At 43.2% G+C, this 16,854-nt stretch overlaps 1 protein-coding gene and 1 long non-coding RNA gene across 7 annotated transcripts in view; one reads left to right on the top strand and one right to left on the bottom strand.

Moving 5' to 3' along the window:
- Positions 1-1,169, top strand: part of GTSF1 (gametocyte specific factor 1) — a 14,713-nt gene extending 13,544 nt beyond the window's left edge. For both annotated transcript variants that reach the window (XM_015087831.3, XM_027036358.2), the window contains exon 9: positions 1,060-1,169. The gene's annotated coding sequence lies outside the window, so the exon portion shown is untranslated. The remainder of the gene's footprint in view (positions 1-1,059) is intronic.
- Positions 1-16,854, bottom strand: part of LOC113593092 (uncharacterized) — a 19,442-nt gene extending 2,588 nt beyond the window's left edge. For 2 of the 5 annotated variants that reach the window (XR_008300272.1, XR_008300275.1), the window contains exons 1-3: positions 15,170-16,854; positions 9,402-13,432; positions 6,683-7,379 (exon numbers count right to left, since the gene is read on the bottom strand). This is a non-coding gene — a long non-coding RNA (uncharacterized LOC113593092). The remainder of the gene's footprint in view (positions 1-6,682; positions 7,380-9,401; positions 13,433-15,169) is intronic. The other 3 variants (XR_008300273.1, XR_003413161.2, XR_008300274.1) reach the window with 3 other exon arrangements.

The following is a 16,854-nucleotide window of genomic DNA, read 5'->3' as shown; positions in this document are numbered from 1 at the left end:
TTCTCTGACATGCCTCCCAAGATGCTTGGTGCTCATCTCCACTGGATAGCTACCTAATAAAAATGGTCTAGGGGCAACTGGCTGACTCAGAAGAGCATGCAACTCTTGATCTTGGAGTTGCGAGTTCGAGCCCCACATTGGGTATAGAGATTACCAAAAAAAAAAAAAAAAAAGTTACTCTAAGATGAAAGCCTAGGAAAAGCTCCTGTCTCTAACGCTGAATACTAGATGTTCCTCTCCTTTGGAACTTAACTCTTTGCTGTTAAACCCCTTACATGCTGAAAATGTATTTTTCTATATAACCTCTGAGGAACCAAAGGAAAAAAGTTATCCTAGTTTAGGTAAGAATCCTTAAACAGCCACAGACCTTTTTATTCTCTTAATAAAAAATAAAGCATCATATTTTGAATGCCTGTTGTAGAATGCTGTAGCTTCTTTGGAAAGATAAAAAAAGAGATAGAAGATAGGACTTTCTCCCTTAAGGAACTTAAGTATGGGTGGAGATTTTTTTGAATACATATACATAAAAAGGGTCGGTTCACCTTGCATTTACTATGCTTTTATCTCATTGTGTTTTTATCAACAAATCTTTTTACTAGGTAAGTGTCTCGAAGCAGGTGATATCATATTAATTTTTGTTCCCCTAATGTGCATTGTAAACAGCTCAAAAAATATTACTGAACTAATGAGTAGATAGAGTATGTGAGAAGAGAAAAAGATCAATATGTTAGTTGAAATTAATCCAGAATTGTCTCGAGGAGTCAATTGTATGGATGGTCAATTCTGATTTTCTTCTCACTCATGAAACTGTTGACACAAGGAGTGTACATCGATCTCTGTGTAGAATGTTTTTAATTCAATTAACAAGTTTCTGTGTGCTTAGTGGAACTGAAAAGTTAAGGGTCAGAAGGTACTTGGTGTTCTGCCATTAACAATAGCAGATTCTTCCAGCTGACCAAGAGATTTTAATCAGGTTGTGTGGCCTGTTGTCAGATGTAGTTGGTGTTTTTATCACTGACAGGAACTAAGATCTCTTCTTTTTCTCTCATTTCCTTGCAGATGCCAGACCCTAGAAGACTCTTGCTTCTTCCTGCTACCAATGGGTTCTTCATTTTTTTTTTCTCCTAATCTAATTATAGAAAGATAAACTGTGACTTTCAAACTGACAAGTACCTTTTTCTTTTTTCCTCCCTGCTTTGAGTCTCATTGATTTGATGCAGGAAAGAACTCTCAAACTCAGAACTGCTTCAAATAAAGCATCAACATAGATAGCTTGATAGTTTCATTAAGTACCTGCAGCCCCAAGATCAGAAATCACATCCTGTTCCACATTAATGAAACATAATTAAAGTTATCTTAAAGGATCCAGCTAAAGCAGGCAAGAAACTTGGGTTGGAAAAAAAAAATAACTGTATTTATGTTCTCTGACGCACATCGGCCAGCTTCTTTTTAGAATTTATAGGAATGGGCCTTTTTTGATCAGTGCATCTTTTTATCCAGAGTCCTCAAGATGTTGATAGCATTTATATAGCAATATACCCCATTCTTGGCTAAAATCTTAGAACATCTTGCTCTCTGAATATTTCCAACCTAGGGTAGGTTTCTTTTCATCTCTCCCACATTCCAGCTGGAAATTGTACTCGGTGTCAAACCAGGTGTAGATTATGTAGGAGTGAAGATTGGAATGGAGAGGAACAATGTATGTGTGGGGAAGAGATAGGCTTTCCACCTGTGTGTGAAATTTGATTAAGCTTCAAAGCTTAAATTTGTGATGGCCCTGCCGACTACCCTGGGATTTGTGTAGAGTAAGTTCAATTTCTGAACCACCCAAAGCTCAGGCTGTCCTAGCATCTGGTTGGCCCTCAAGAGGACACCTCATGATTTCCCCAGACCAGTTTTTTTGTTTGTTTATTTGGATTATCGGTGCGTCTTTGGTTTTTTGTTTTTGTTGATTGGTTGGCTTTTTCAGGTTTAGTTTGGTTTGAAGTCTGCATGGAGAGGGATATAGGATGTGGTATAGATAAGGATTTGGATGAAGCATACTTACAAATAATTTCAAAAATGATCTGTCTAGCATTGTTTGTGGGTAACAGATAAGGGAGAGTGGGCTTTTATGGAATGCCTCCTTTCATGAGTTTTCCATTGGATTCTCTCCTAATGAAGCAGAGCAGTTTATTTAGTTGCCGTCTCTAAAAACAGGTTCAAGATAAGCCCCAGTACAAGGTATTTCTGCTTCTAGCTGTGTGATCTTAAGTGAATAACTAAACCTTTTCCTCTGGAGATGGTGATAATGTATGGACGGGGGAAAAAACACCCATTATGCCACTAAATCTGGTTATTTGTATATCAACCAATACCTCACAACCTAACGTTTTAAAAGTACTCGTCTTACTGGAAAATTACAAATCCCTGTTGATTTCATTTGTTTGGGTGATAACAACAAAACTGTCTATTCTGTAGTTGTAATCCAGAACACCTAACCAATTTAGGAAGAACAAGCAGGGGTGTGAGTCTCATTGCAAAGAATTAACTGCTTGAATACAAGTCAACAAAAGAATCAGAAATCACAGAGTCACAAAACATCTGACCTTTTCGAGTGTGAGTACCACTCACTGTAGGAGAATGCCTACCTGTGTTAATTTCATTAGCTCACAAAATAAACAAGCCTGCTGTTTCTTTAGTAAACTAATGATTAAAGCAGCCAATTTGTCTGGTCCAGGAGCTTTCAGGGACTACTTGGGATGTTTATTGGGCCTAGAATTCACTAGTCTGGATTTAGTTTACTAGAGATTTTTGGAAATTCCCAAAAACTAGAATAAAGAAGTGACTAAGTCTATACATCTGTCAGAATTGGGAAGGAGAAACTTCTCTGTGAGATCCTCTTTTTCAGAGGATGACTTCCCTTTGGAATGTGGACAGGTAAGCAGCTGAATATTCTGCCTTAATTTCAGTTAAAGTCAAGTGTTACAGGTTAAATGCAGAGGTATTTCACAAGCTTAGCCCAGAGAGCCTTTGAGGCCCGCATTTCAATCTTATCCAAGGCTTCCATACTCTACCCCAAGGAGAGGATTTGCTTTTTGGAAGATTGCCTTTCGCTGTAGGGGTTCTAGAAGTGCCATTGTGATTTGCAAATGTTCTTACCAGGGATAAACACATGGAGGTAAAAATGATTCTGAGCTCTCCTGGTAGCTGTACCCGAGCTAAACAAGAAGAATATCTGGATTTAATTTCAAGTAATGCATGGTAGTACCTTTTCCTCGTTAATCTCTTAGACAAAATGTATATACCTATACTGGCATTCTTGGAGTCCTTTAGTGTTACTTTTCCCAGTTCATTTTAAGCTTTAAAGTAGGCAGACACTGAGGAGATAACATTGTGTTTATATTACCATTTTTAAAGAGGCAGGTTATAAAAAGGTGATTTGTATACTATATTTTAAATGATTGAAGCAGGACTGGCCTTGGAAACGAGACCTTTAAGAAAATACACATTTTCCGAGGTGCCTGGATGGCTCAGTCGGTTAACTGTCCGACTTCGGCCCAGGTCATGATCTCACAGTTCAGGAGTTCAGGCCCTGCGTTGGGAGCCTGCTTCAGATTCTGTGTCTCCCTCTTTCTCTGCCCCTCCCCCACTCACAGTCTGTCTCTCTCAAAAATACAAAAAATAAACATTACAAAAAAAGTTTTTAAAAATACACGTTTTCTTGTGCCAACTCAGTGGGTAGCATAAGGAAAACCACCAAAATTCTATGAGAAAAATACTGTAGTGACCACTCATTCTTTTGATCACTGTCTTCCTGGTACGATTAAGGTCCAGAACACATTCACATCCTACTTTACAGTCCTGGCCTCTTCAGAAGCCACTGAGGACACTATTAACCTGCTACCCCAGTACCAACAGTCTCAGGTGACTTTCTATAATAGCTGTACTGAGGTCTGACCAATGCAGACCTTTGTATGAACAGGACATTTGCCCTTTACACAGCAATTCCACTGCCTGGTCCAACTCGCTTAACTCATAAACTTGGTAACTGGTGAGACAGATACAAAAGTTAAGATTGTCTATAGCTAGGAAAAATAGCATCCTAGGCCAGACAGTACCCCTGGAGAACAACCATATGGTCAGCAGATTTGCATTTGTGTTTACCTTAAAGACTGTTTTATATAAAAACTAAAATAGTGGAAGAGCCTTTGAAGAAACATGAAGACAAGAAGACCTACACATTTTTATGGAGGATGTAAATCCAGGTTGTATGAAATATTTCATATTAACCCAACCATGCCTCTTCGTTTTTATTAAAATGCTTGTCATTGAGGGGCACCTGGGTGGCTCAGTCAGTTGAGCGCCTGACTTCGGCTCAGGTCATGATCTCACAGTCCGTGGGTCTGGGCCCCACATCAGGCTCTGTGCTGACAGCTCGGAGCCTGGAGCCTGCTTCGGATTCTGTGTCTCCCTCCCTCTCTGACCCTCCCCCATTCATGCTGTCTCTCTCTGTCTCAAAAATAACGTTAAAAAAAATAAAATGCTTGTCATTGAAATGAAGTCTGCTTTCTAGTTCATTCTCAGGCTTGGGTTCTAGGTTTTCATTGGACAAGGTGACAGATTATTTGCTCCTTGTGTTGGTTTTCTGTAGAGGAGAACTTTCTAGCAGAGGTACAAATTAAAAGTGATTGGGAAGTTTTGATTTTGAAATTAGAAGCTCCACTGAGATATCCTTTTGTTGAATTGGAGATGTCAACAGAAGAGTCAGTGTTGTAGTTTTATAAAGCCCTTGAAAAACATATGGTTCTGCTAGGTGTGTAACTTTGATGCCCACCCAATCATATCTCATAGCCTTGGAGCTGGAGGGGAGTTTAAGAGCAAAGCTTTATCTTACATATGAAGAAATAGGTGCTGTACAAATGTGGAACATTCGAAAAAAAAAAAGCAGGGGGCGGCGGGGGGCAGGTTCCTGGGTGGTGGCTTAGTAAGTTGAGAGTCTGACTTTTGATTTCGACTCTGGTCATGATTCCAGGGTTGTGGGATCAAGCCCCGTGTCGGGCTCTGTGCTGAGCGTGGAGCCTGCTTAAGATTCTCTCTTTCTCCCCTATGCCATGCTTCTCCACTTATGCTCTCTCTTAGATGGATAGATAGATATACAGACAGACAGACACAGATAGGGAATGATAAACACAAACTTCAAGACAGTGGTTATCTCCAGTGGAGAAGCTGCGGGGATGGGATTAGGGAAAAACAGTATATTATTCTATTCAATAAGTTGGGTGGTAGGTTTCCTGGTGTTTTATCTGATGCTTCGTACGTGTGTATTAAATACTATATAACTGGGCATTAAATACTATATAACATAGCACCAGGCTATGAGCTGTCAGCACAGAGACTGGGTGGCTCAGTCAGTTAAGCGTCCGACCTCGGCTCAGGTCATGATCTCATGGTTTGTGGGTTCGAGCCCCACATCCGGCTCTGTGCTGACAGCTCAGAGCCTGGAACCTGCTTCAGATTCTATGTCTCCCTCTCTCTCTGCCCCTCCCCGACTTCCACTCTGTCTCTCAAAAATAAATATTTTAAAAAATAAAATGAATAAATACTATATAACTTTAAAACATGAGGAACAAGTATTACATAGTTGCAGAGTGCTTACTTTAGGCAAACCACTGTTCTTACTTGACATTTTACATACTTTAACCCAGGGTGGAGGAAAAAGAGGCCCAGAAAACTATCTTTGCCAAGGATCCATGGCTTATTAGTACTGAGCTGTGACCATAACCTGGGACTTCTGATTTCTAATTTACTGCTTTTGGCTTCTAGACCCTTCCTGTTTCCCTAAATGGTAATTTGCACCCAACCTCTCACTCTCCCAGGCTGTGAGTTTCCTTTTGAACTCATTTCCATGTCTGTCACCTTGGACTTCATAGTCACTCCGGTGGCCTAAATCAGCACCCTGAATTCTCGTAACCGCATTGCTTTTTTACTGTCTCTGCGTCACCAATTCCCAAGTCAAGTGGAACCCACTATCTCTTACACCCTATTTCTTCTGGGTTCTTGAGCATGGTGGTAGAAAATCGCCTAAATATGCCAACTGACTCCACTGCAGATGTATGATTTCTTGACTCGGGTATTCATTCTTGTTTGGCTTTTTCAAATTTACCTGGTGACCACTGCACCCTTTTTATTCTCAACTTTATCTTTTTTTAATTTTTTTTAATGTTTTATTTATTTTTGAGAGAGAGACAGAGTGCAAGCAGGGGAGGGACAGAGAGAGAGGGAGACACAATCCGAAGCAAGCACCAAGCTATAAGCTGTCAGCACAGAGCCTGATGCGGGACTCGAACCCACAAACTGTGAGATCATGACCTGAGCCGATGTTGGACACTTAACTGAGTCACCCAGGCGCCCCTATTGTTCTCAACTTTATAGTCCCTATTTCCCATCCTTACTTTCAGCAGATGGCTTTGCCTCTTACTCTCTAGAGAAAATAGTGGTCATCAAACTTAGCTTCCTCTTTTTCCCATCTCCAGACTAAACTCTTAGAGCATCCACTTTGCCTTTATCTCAGGGGTATGCTTCCTCTCCAAGGCTAACCTCACCCTTGCTACCTGCTCTGTATCCCAGTGTATTAGTTATCTGTTGGTGCATAACATTTCCCCAAAGCTTAGTGGATAAACCAATAATAAACATCTATTACCTTCACAGTTTCTATGGGTAAGGAGTGACTTAGGCGGGTGATCCTGGTTTGGGGTCTTTTATGTGATTGCAGTCAAGATGTCAGCCCATGCTGCAGTTTCCTGTACCCTTGACCGAGGTTGGAGGTTTTGCTTCTAAGGTGGCTCACTTACTCGCTTGGCAGATCAGTGTTGGTTGTTGGCAGAAATCTGAGTGTCTTCACCACATGTCAGCTGCCTCCCTTCAGAGAGAGTAAGTTAAGAGCAAGTTGGAAACCGTAAATTATTTTATGACCTACCAAGAGTTACACAGTATCATTTCCACAGTATGCTTTTGGTTACACAGCTGAGCTGTGGCAGGGGGTTTTACAGGAGCACAAGCACAAGGATCACCGGGAGCTACCTTGGAGGCTGGCTGTCACACCCACTTCTATCCTCCACTATCTTCCAGAAGTTATTTGCTCTTTTCTCTTTACCTTAATTTTATTTCTCTTAAACTCTTTTTATGTGTCATACTTTTCGTTAATAAATAGCCTTTGGGGCGCCTGGGTGGCTCAGTCGGTTGCGCATCCAACTTCGGCTCAGGTCATGATCTCGTGGTCTGTGGGTTCAAGCCCTGTGGTCTCGGGTTCTGTGCTGACAGCTCGGAGCCTGGAGCCTTCTTGGGATTCTGTGTCTTCCTCTCTCTCTGCCCCTTCCCCGCTCATGCTCTGTCACTCTCTGTCAAAAATAAACATTGAAAAAAAAATTTTTTTATAAATAAATAAATAGCCTTTAAGCTCCAAAAATGCTAAAGTTACATTTGTTCTTTTAAAAAAACACACACACCTAGGGCTTCTGGGTGGGTGGTCAGCGGGTGAAGCGTCCAACTCGTGGTTTCAGCTCAAGGCCCTGATCACACAGTTCATGGATTCAAGCCCTGAGTTGGGCCCAGTGCTGACAGTGCAGAGCCTGCCCAGGATTCTCTCCCTCTCTCGCTCTGCCTCTCCCCCATTCTCTCTCTCTCTTTCTCTCTCTCTCTCTAAATAAACATTAAAAAAAATTTTTTTTATCTAGTAATTCTTTCCCAATTTACCTAATAATAGTTGCAGAGGCTCTTTGAGCACTTGATGTGCCAAGCACTGTACAAAAGCACATTGTATGTGGGGCGCCTGGGCGTCTCAGTCGGTTGAGCATCCGACTTCGGCTCAGGTCACGATCTCACGGTTCATGAGTTCAAGTGCCGAGTTGGGCTCTGTGCTGACAGCTCAGAACCTGGAGCCTGCTTCGGATTCTGTGTCTCCCTCTCTCTCTGCCCCTCCCCTGCTCGAGCTGTGTCTCTCTATCTCTCTCAAAAGTAAATAAACACTTAAAAAATTAATTTTTAATTAATTAATTCCAATTAATTCCACATAAGCCCATGAAGTAGATATTATTAGGTCCCCATTTGGTAGATGAGGTAACTGTGGATTATAGAATATACAAGATTTGACCAGAGTTACTTAATTACTGTATGGAGGAACAAGAATTGGAGTTAGGTCTGTGACCCCTAAAGGCAGTATTCTCTTTTTTTTTTTTTTTTCAATGTTTGTTATTTTTGAGAGAGAGACAGAGTGTGAGCAGGGGAGAGGCAGAGAGAGAGAGAGAGAGACACAGAATCCGAAGCAGGCTCCAGGCTCCGAGCTGTCAGCACAAAGCCCGATGCGGGGCTCGAACCCACCAACTGTGATATCATGACCTGAGCCGAAGTCAGATGCTCAACTGACTGAACCACCCAGGCGCCCCCTAAAGGCAGTACTCTTTTTTTTTTTTTAATGTTTATTTATATTTGAGGGAAAGAGACAGAGAGACAGAGAGACAGAGCGTGAGCAGGGGAGGGGCAGAGAGAGATGGAAACAGAATCTGAAGCAGACTCCAGGCTCCGAGCTGTCAGCACAGAGCCCGATGTGGGGCTCGAACTCACCAACCGCGAGATCTTGACCTGATCCGAGCTGGATGCTTAACCAACTGAACCACCCAGGTGCCCCTAAAGGCAGTATTCTTAATCCCACTGTGTTTTATTCTTGCTCCAGCCCTGCTGTCTCCCCACCTTGCTCATAGTCAAACTATAGTGAACTCACCATCTCTCCAACACTGTGCTGTTTAGTGACTGTACCTTGGTGCATCTTGTTTCCTAAAATGCATTCGTTTCCTCCCTGTGCCAACACTTTTCTGCTTAGCATCTTCCACCTTCAAGTTCCAACTCAAATGTTATCTCCTTGGATAACTATTCCAGCCTCTCTGATCTAGGCTCCTACTGTCCTCTGTTCACACTATATTTTTAATGTTTATTTACTTTCTGAGAGAGAGAGATAGGGTGTGTGAGTGGGCAAGGGGCAGAGAGAGAGGGAGACACAGAATCGGAAGCAGGCTACAGGCTCTGAGCTGTCAGCACGGAGCCCGACACGGGGCCTGAACCCACGAACCGTGAGATCATGACCTGAGCCGAAGTCAGACACTTTTAACTGACTGAGACACCCAAGCGCCCCGTTCACACTATTTTTAATAGCATTTATTGAGTTGTGTTATAATTATCTTCTAAATGCCTGCATCAGGCAAGGTTTAGAACAGGAAACAGAAACTCACAGTATCTCAGTATTCTTAAGGAAAAAGGAAACTTAATGCAGAGCATTAAGTGCTTACAAAATCACTTGAATAGCTGGAGAAGCAGACTATGGCAAGGCCTCTAGGAATGATTCCCAGAACACTACTGAACTAACCCACCTGGGGAGCTGCAGTCTCCGATGGCCGCTGAAATACTGAGTTTGAGAACATGGCGCCGTAGCTACAATCCAGGGATCAGGAAGCTGCCACAAACAGTCCTACAACATATATAGTATCGGAGTTTTACAGAGCTACTGACCGATGTAAACATCCGAATGCATGGTCAGCAGAGGAAGGAAAAAGGAAACTAGATAGTCAGCACCTGAAGCACTGAGAGTTTACTCTAGGGCCTGTTGAGGTTTTTGAATATTTGTTTTACAATAAGATTAGGTCACTCTTTTTTTTTTTTTCATGAGGAAATTGGTTACTTTCAAAGTTCAAAGAAAAAAGTACCATATGGCAACCTGCCCCCCTGCTAAAAAAAAAACAAAGCCAAAAATTTGTTGCTACAGTATGTGAGTACTAAGTGGACAAGGGCAGGCAAAAACTACTTGAGAAAAGTGGTTATGAAAGCAGTTGACAGAAGTGACATTGAACTGAGAGTCCGTACAAACATACCTTCAATCTAAGACCAGCCCCGCAACCTTGGAAACCTTCAACTTTTCTGTGCCTCATAACTGTCTTCATAAAGTGAGACTGAACTTAGATAACCTCCGAGGTTCAATCCAACCCTACAATTCTGTTTTCTTAGTTATTCAATTGAAAAACATTTTTTATTTATTTTAGAGAAAGAGAGTGCAGGCGTGGGGGGCGGAAGGGGGCAGGAGTAGAGAGAATCTCCACAGACTTCACTCTGCACGGAGCCTAGCGCAGGGCTCTACCCCACAACCCTGGGATCATGACCTGAGCCAAAATCAAGAGTCGGACGTTCAACCGACGGAGCCACCCAGGCGCCCCCAAAACACATTAGTGTTGTTTTTTTTTTTTTTTAAGAGGAAGATTATACAACCATTTTTAGGGCTTTCTTTACTTTTTGACCATTCTGTAAAATTTTCCTGTCAACCTTAAAATATTCTCTGAGGCCATCTAGATGAGGTGAGAGAAGCAGAAAGTAACGTAGAAAGTGATGGGGTTTTGCTTCACCATGCCGAGTCACATAGAGTGTTTTAAAAGCACACCAGAGCAACTTTGGAGTTCCCTACTTTCCAGTCTGGGGTTTTGGTTAATCTGTCCCCAGGTGTCAAGGGGAAAAGAAATTCTTTAAAGAATCATCACTGATTCCGGGAGCTAGAAAGGCTCATCACAACCTCAAAAACGAGGCTTGTTATAAAAAAAAAAAAAAGTGCATTAAAAGCTGCCTCCAGGCTGTGTTAGCTAGGCAAGAGATTAAATAGAGCTTTCCCCGTGTCCCTGCAACCTCCTTTGGGCTATTTGAGGTGCTTGCTGGATTTTTTTGGCCTATTTTTTCTTTTTCCTTCAAGACTTGCCCTTCATTCTCTTGCTTCTCTGATGCAAACTTCTTTTCAGAACACAATTTCCAGACAAACCTTCAGATGTTAGCCAAGGGTCGGTACTGTTTTTAGTTGTTATTTCCTTCAAAATAGACACCGGCGGCGACTGGTGCTGTCTTTTTTCAGAGAAATCTGTGTTGTTCCAGGCTCCGCGTGCAGCCCGTGTCATTCCTCCCCTGCTAATATGCTTTCTTAGCTTGCTTCATGCGTGTTTACCAACTCCAGTTTAGTCCCTGGGCTCTCCACCCTTCACCCCGCCCCTTGAGCTGTGCATTTCAAAACGTAGAGAAAAAAATGACAGCTTCTCCTCAGGCCCCTCCGGTGAAGGCTGCAGAATCACCAGGGCCAGTATGTCAGAGTGTACAGCCTTTACCAAAACTTTGCACAGACATATTTTGGATAAGCAAAAGAGAAAGCCACTCAACATGTAACACACAGCCTCTTTTCCAAGGGCCTCTAACGGACGGGCAGGCCCAGGGCTGCCTGTCCTCAGTGCAGAAGATAAATGAGATGACAGTGAATGAGCAGGGTTTAGTCCTTAGCCAAGGATGATCCAAACTCCGATGCCGTATCTATTGCTACATGCAGCAAATTAAATGGGGTGTACACATGAAGATTTGTTATAGTTACAGTCCTGTCCTCGGGCCTTTTATAGTCAAAGGCACTGTTTCTCAAAGCGTAATCCAAATATCACCTACATCATAATTACTTGGGTGCTTATTTTAAAATGCAGATGCCTGGGCTTTGGTCCAGACTTACTAAATCAGAATATCTGGAAGCAGCACACAGGACTCTGTTTTTCACAGTACACCTCACGTCATTCTCCTGTACAGTAAGGTTTCTAAAAGTACATGTTACTTTGAATAAAGGCTTTTTAGGAATTCACAAGGAAGATATTCACACTATTTGAGTTTTTAAGGACCTAGGTCCTTCATGGATCCTTAAAACTGTACACACTAATCACAAAGTAAAGAGTATAGTATAGTAACTATTAAGAATATGAGATAATAAAGAACGATACCTGAATCATAAGATCACTTAAAGGCATAAATGGGAGGGACACCTGGGTGGCTCAGTGGGTTAAGCATTGGACTCTTGATCTCGGCTCAGGTCATAATCTCACTGTTGCTAAGATCAAGCCCCGCGTCAGGCTGTGCACTGTCAACTTGGGATTCTGTCTTCTCTCCCTGCCCCTCCCCTGAGTTCTCTGTCTTTCTCTCTCAAAGTAAATAAACATTTTTTTAAAGGTATAAATGGGGGGAAATGCACTAAAGTTTTTAATAGTGTTAACTGTAAGCACTGTAGTGAATAAACTGAGGATATTTAATACACAGATGACATGATGTTCACACAGAACAAGATTATCCCCATACGTTGTCTTTACTCCTTGATTTCCAATTTTTAAAACAAAAATTTGAGGGGCGCCTGGGTGGCTCAATCGGTTGAGCATCCAACTTTGCCTCAGGTCATGATCTTGTAGTCTGTGGGTTCAAGACCCACGGTGGGCTCTGTGCTGATAGCTCAGAGCTTAGAGCCTGCTGTGGATTCTGTGTCTCCCTCTCTTCTGCCCCTCCCCTGCTTGTGGTCTGTATCTCTCTCTCTCTTTCTCTCTCTCTCTCTCTCAAAAATAAATAAGCATTAAAAAAATTTTTAACAAAAATTTGAAAGACAGAGGGCATCCTTTCAGTCAAGGTCAGGCATCCAAAACAATAAAAAAGAAATGACTGTTTTTTCTTAACCTTGGTAGATCACAATGTAGTCGGGGAAAGGAGAGTAGATTTCTGGATCCGGTGTCATTTGTTTCCCTAGCCCTGTACCGTCCATGGATTGACGCTATTGTGTGTCCTACTCAATTTTAAGGGTATTTATTGACACTGTCCCATTTCACCAATAAAAGATTCATTTGAGAGCTGTCACTACTTATAAATGACCTTCACTTCTGAAATGACTTTCATGGTTTCCACCATGAAATGATTGAATGATCTCTGGTAGGTCCTAAGGGAGTTGTCTTTGCTAGTGGGCATGGGAAGAGAACAGCCATGAGTATGAGGAGAGCAGTAGAGAGGACACCCCACCCCCCGGATCTCCCATATCTCTCTGTCAGGTGGGGGACATAGAGACAAGGGCAATTCTTTATCTATCTTTTTTTCTCCCTGCCCCTAAGGTGAACAGGGACCCTGTGATCTATGCCTAAGTATAACCCCACCTACCTGCTGCTTTCTGTTTGTGGACATAGTTAACAGGTGTGAAGAAGGGCATAGATTTCAACCACCCCCACACCTAGGGCAACTGATGCAAGGAGGTGAGGCCATTTATCCAGCCTCTTAGAGACTTTTGGAGAGGGAAAGAATAGCATATGGAAGGAAATTGTACCCAGCTCTCCCTGGAGTCCAGCCTTCTTTCTGAAAAGGCAGTTTCTAAGAGAGAAAAATGTGGCCTCAACAGATTGAGAAGGAAGAATTTAACCTTGGAATAAAGGTGGAGTATTAGTGAAGTTTTACTCTCCATATTCCAAAGAGAAAGCTAAAAACAGGGTTGTCGATCTCCTTGGTGTCCAGCAGGTAGAGATGCAGTCTAAGTCTGCCTGGGGTTGCAGTGGAAAATACTGGGCAATAAGCAGCTTCCAGAGTCTTCTGAAGCCTGAGAGAGAGAATAAGCAAAGTACCTTTGTTGCTTCCCAGTCCCCACTTACCTAAACCTATTTACACCCCATTTTCTTCCTTCCCTTTCTTGGAGACTTTGACCTCACACTAGGACCTCTCAGCTTCTGATACGAGGCTGGGAAGGAGGGATACAAAGAACTCTAAGGTGGCAGAAGGATGGGAAGAAGGGGATCACAGAGACATTTGAAGGAGTTTCCTGACGTCCAGGTCTGGGCTGTGTAACACAGATCCTGGGTTGGCAGTGAGGTGTCCTGCCTGCCGGTCTAGAAATGCCAGCGTCTTAAACCCATGGAGAGACCATGCTTCTAAAATTCTGCCATATATATACACAAATCTAAAAGTGACACAAACCAGGACCAGCAAATCAGACAAGATGCAGCATAGGTATCCCGCCAGCCATGTGGCATCTGTGGATATGCCAGGCACCAAGTAAAGGCATGGGTGGGCACCCTCCCTACCAGTGGGCACCAGGCCATGACCATCAGTTGGATACGATCAGCCTGCCAAACTGGAGGGCATCCCAGGGCATTGTGCCCATCCGCTTCCCCTGCCGCAGACTGAATGGAGCCCAGAACTTCTGCGAGAACCTCCTGCATATGGAGAAATAGATTCAGTTCTTCACTGAGAGCGACAGGAGAAAGGGAGGCAGGCAAAGGGGGTAGCATTCTATCTGAAAACCATAGCAGAAGCTCTTCATCTTTGCCCTTCCATTGGAAAAGAAAAGTCTAGAAATGGACCTTCTGAATATAATCCAGAACTTGAGGTTGAGTGTTAGGATAAATGGGAGTGGGATACACGGGAATTCGTAGAGTGGAAGGCAAACGTGGCATGGTGGAAAGAACTAACTTGGGATAAAGATACTTGGATTCTATCCCACGTTAGCTGTATGACCTTGGGCAAGTTACTTCATTTCTCTGGGCCTTGGTTTCCTTATCTGTAAAATGAGGACATTGGACTAGACAGTATCTAGAATATCTTCCTCCTCTAATATCTGCTATTTTGTTTTGAGCAGTGATTGACTTTCCCTTGTTGAGGGTGACCCATATAGCACCCACAGAACCCTGTGTGACCCCAGGCATAAGCTGTGTCTAAACTAAGGGAACCATGTACTGGGGGGGGGGGGGGGGGGGGGCGGGGAGGGGAAGTGAAAGTTCTGAGTTCCTAGTGTCCCTACTCGTGCTACCTCTGTTCCCACACTGGACGTCCACCGCCACAGGGATGTGAAGTCCACAGACCTCCTAGTCTTCTGTGTACTGAGAAGGCTGGAGGCCCTAGTCAACCTTGTAACTCAAAGAATCTAAAACTATTGTGTCAAAAATAAAGTGATGCTCATCTAGGTAATATCCTTTGTGCAGCATTCTTCCCCCACCGTCTGCAGTTTCACTTTCTACAGTTTGAGTTACTTGCGGTCAGCCGCGGTCCAGAAGCAGAGGAGCCTCAGACAAGATGTCAGAAGGTCAGTAGTAACCGATGTCATTCACCTCTCTGTATCTCATCACGGAGGCATTATCTCATATGATCATCGTAAGAAGAAGGAGGAGTACAGCACAGCGATATTTTGAAAAAGAAATCACGTTTATAACTTTCGTCACAATATGTCATTATGATTGTCTTACTGCTCTTGTCAATCTCTTACTGTGCCTAATTTATAAGTTAAATGTTATCAGAGGTATGTGTGTATAGGAAAAAACAAAGTAGGTATAGGGTTCAGTACCGTCTAAGTTTCAGGTATCCAGGGAGATATCCCCTGCAGATAAGAAGGGACAACTGTATTGCTACATACTGAGTCTGGGCCCAGTGCAAGTCTGTCTCTGATCTCTGCTCCATTGCCTACAGAGCTGCCCCTCCTCACTCAAGCCCCTTCCTGCTGATGCAGATTCACAGTGGGCTGGCCATTGGTTCTGGCTGCCTGTGCAATGTTCACCTGGTCCCTGGGCAAGGACTTGTGCCTGAAATGATCCTGTGAAGAGAGCCAACACTTCACCTCCCCCCTCCCCCAGGCACTATCTCACTTCCTTTGTCCAGGTGAGTTTCCAGTATCCTCTGGATACTGGAAGTTTCCATAGGATACTGGAAACTCCCCATTTACCAAAGCTTCCCTATATACCCAGGCCTAAGAACATATTCCACTCCTGAACTGAGAACGGAGAATTCTGGGGGATTCCAGAATGACAAATAACAATACTCATCCTGAGACCTGAGTTCTACTCCTTTATCCTCACCTCCACCCTGAGGACTCATAAATACCCTCAGAAATAAAAAAACGGTTAGAATGGACCGATTGACATCTTGGTTTTCCTCATTCAGATGTGTCATACTGAATTTCAAGGGGAATGTCATTTCACCTCCCATATTTTGCCAGATATTTCAGTATGCTCTCATCTCCAAGGCGGAAGTAGGAAGGGAGGTGATGCCGTAACTTGAAGTAAAATAGGTAGAACTCATGAATCCTACTTTCAAGGAATTTCTAATCTGCATTCGGTACCTACTGATGCATAACGAACCGCCCCCAAATGTAGCAACTTAAAACAACAGTAAACATTTATTCTCTCACACAGTTCCTGTGGGTCAAGAACTCAGAAGCAGCTTAGCTAGGTGGTTCTGAGGCAAAGGTCTCTCATGAGGTTGTAGTTAAGATGTCAACGGGGGCTGCAGTTTTCTGAACGCTCGGCTAGGGTTGGTCACCTTGTACTGCAAGGTGACTCATGTGCACAAACTCAAATTCTGGCAAGTCGGTGCTGGCTCTTGGTGGAGGGCCCTAGTTCCTCACCACATGGGTCCTGCCATAGAGCTGCTTGAATGTCACCATGACATGACAGCTGCCTTCCCTCAAAGCAAGTGATCCAAGAGGCACACCAAGGTAGAAGCTGCAATGTCTGTTTATGACTCAGCCTTGAAAGTCACATATGTCTCTTCCACAGTATTGTATTGTAGGAAGCCATGTAGGAAGGGAACCCAGAAAGGGCATGAATACCATGAGATGAGGATCATTGAGCTATCTTGGAGGCTGGCTACCCCATAATCCATCGAGGATTTCAAGGTTATCGTAAATAATATATTATGCTAAATAGAAGAGGTTGGATGTTTAAACGCCTGCAAGAAATTTTTTTTTAATGTTTATTTCTTTTTGAGAGATGGACAGAGAGACAGAGTATGAGTGGGGGAAGGGCAGAGAGAGGGAGACACAGACTCTGAAGCAGGCTTCAGGCTCTGAGCTGTCAGCACAGAGCTGGACGCGGGGCTCTAACTCATGAACCATGAGATTGTGACCTGAGCTGAAGTCAGACGCTTAACCACCCAGAGCCACCCAGGTGCCCCCGCCTGCAAGAAATTTGAGTATGCTCATGATAGATGACATTCCATAGTTTTTCACAAAATGCCATTAAAAGAAACTAGACC

Source organism: Acinonyx jubatus, chromosome B4, assembly GCF_027475565.1.
Source record: "Acinonyx jubatus isolate Ajub_Pintada_27869175 chromosome B4, VMU_Ajub_asm_v1.0, whole genome shotgun sequence".
NCBI lineage: Eukaryota > Metazoa > Chordata > Mammalia > Carnivora > Felidae > Acinonyx > Acinonyx jubatus.
Note: the sequence above shows the minus strand (reverse complement) of the source record. Positions and strands in the feature narration are given on the sequence as shown.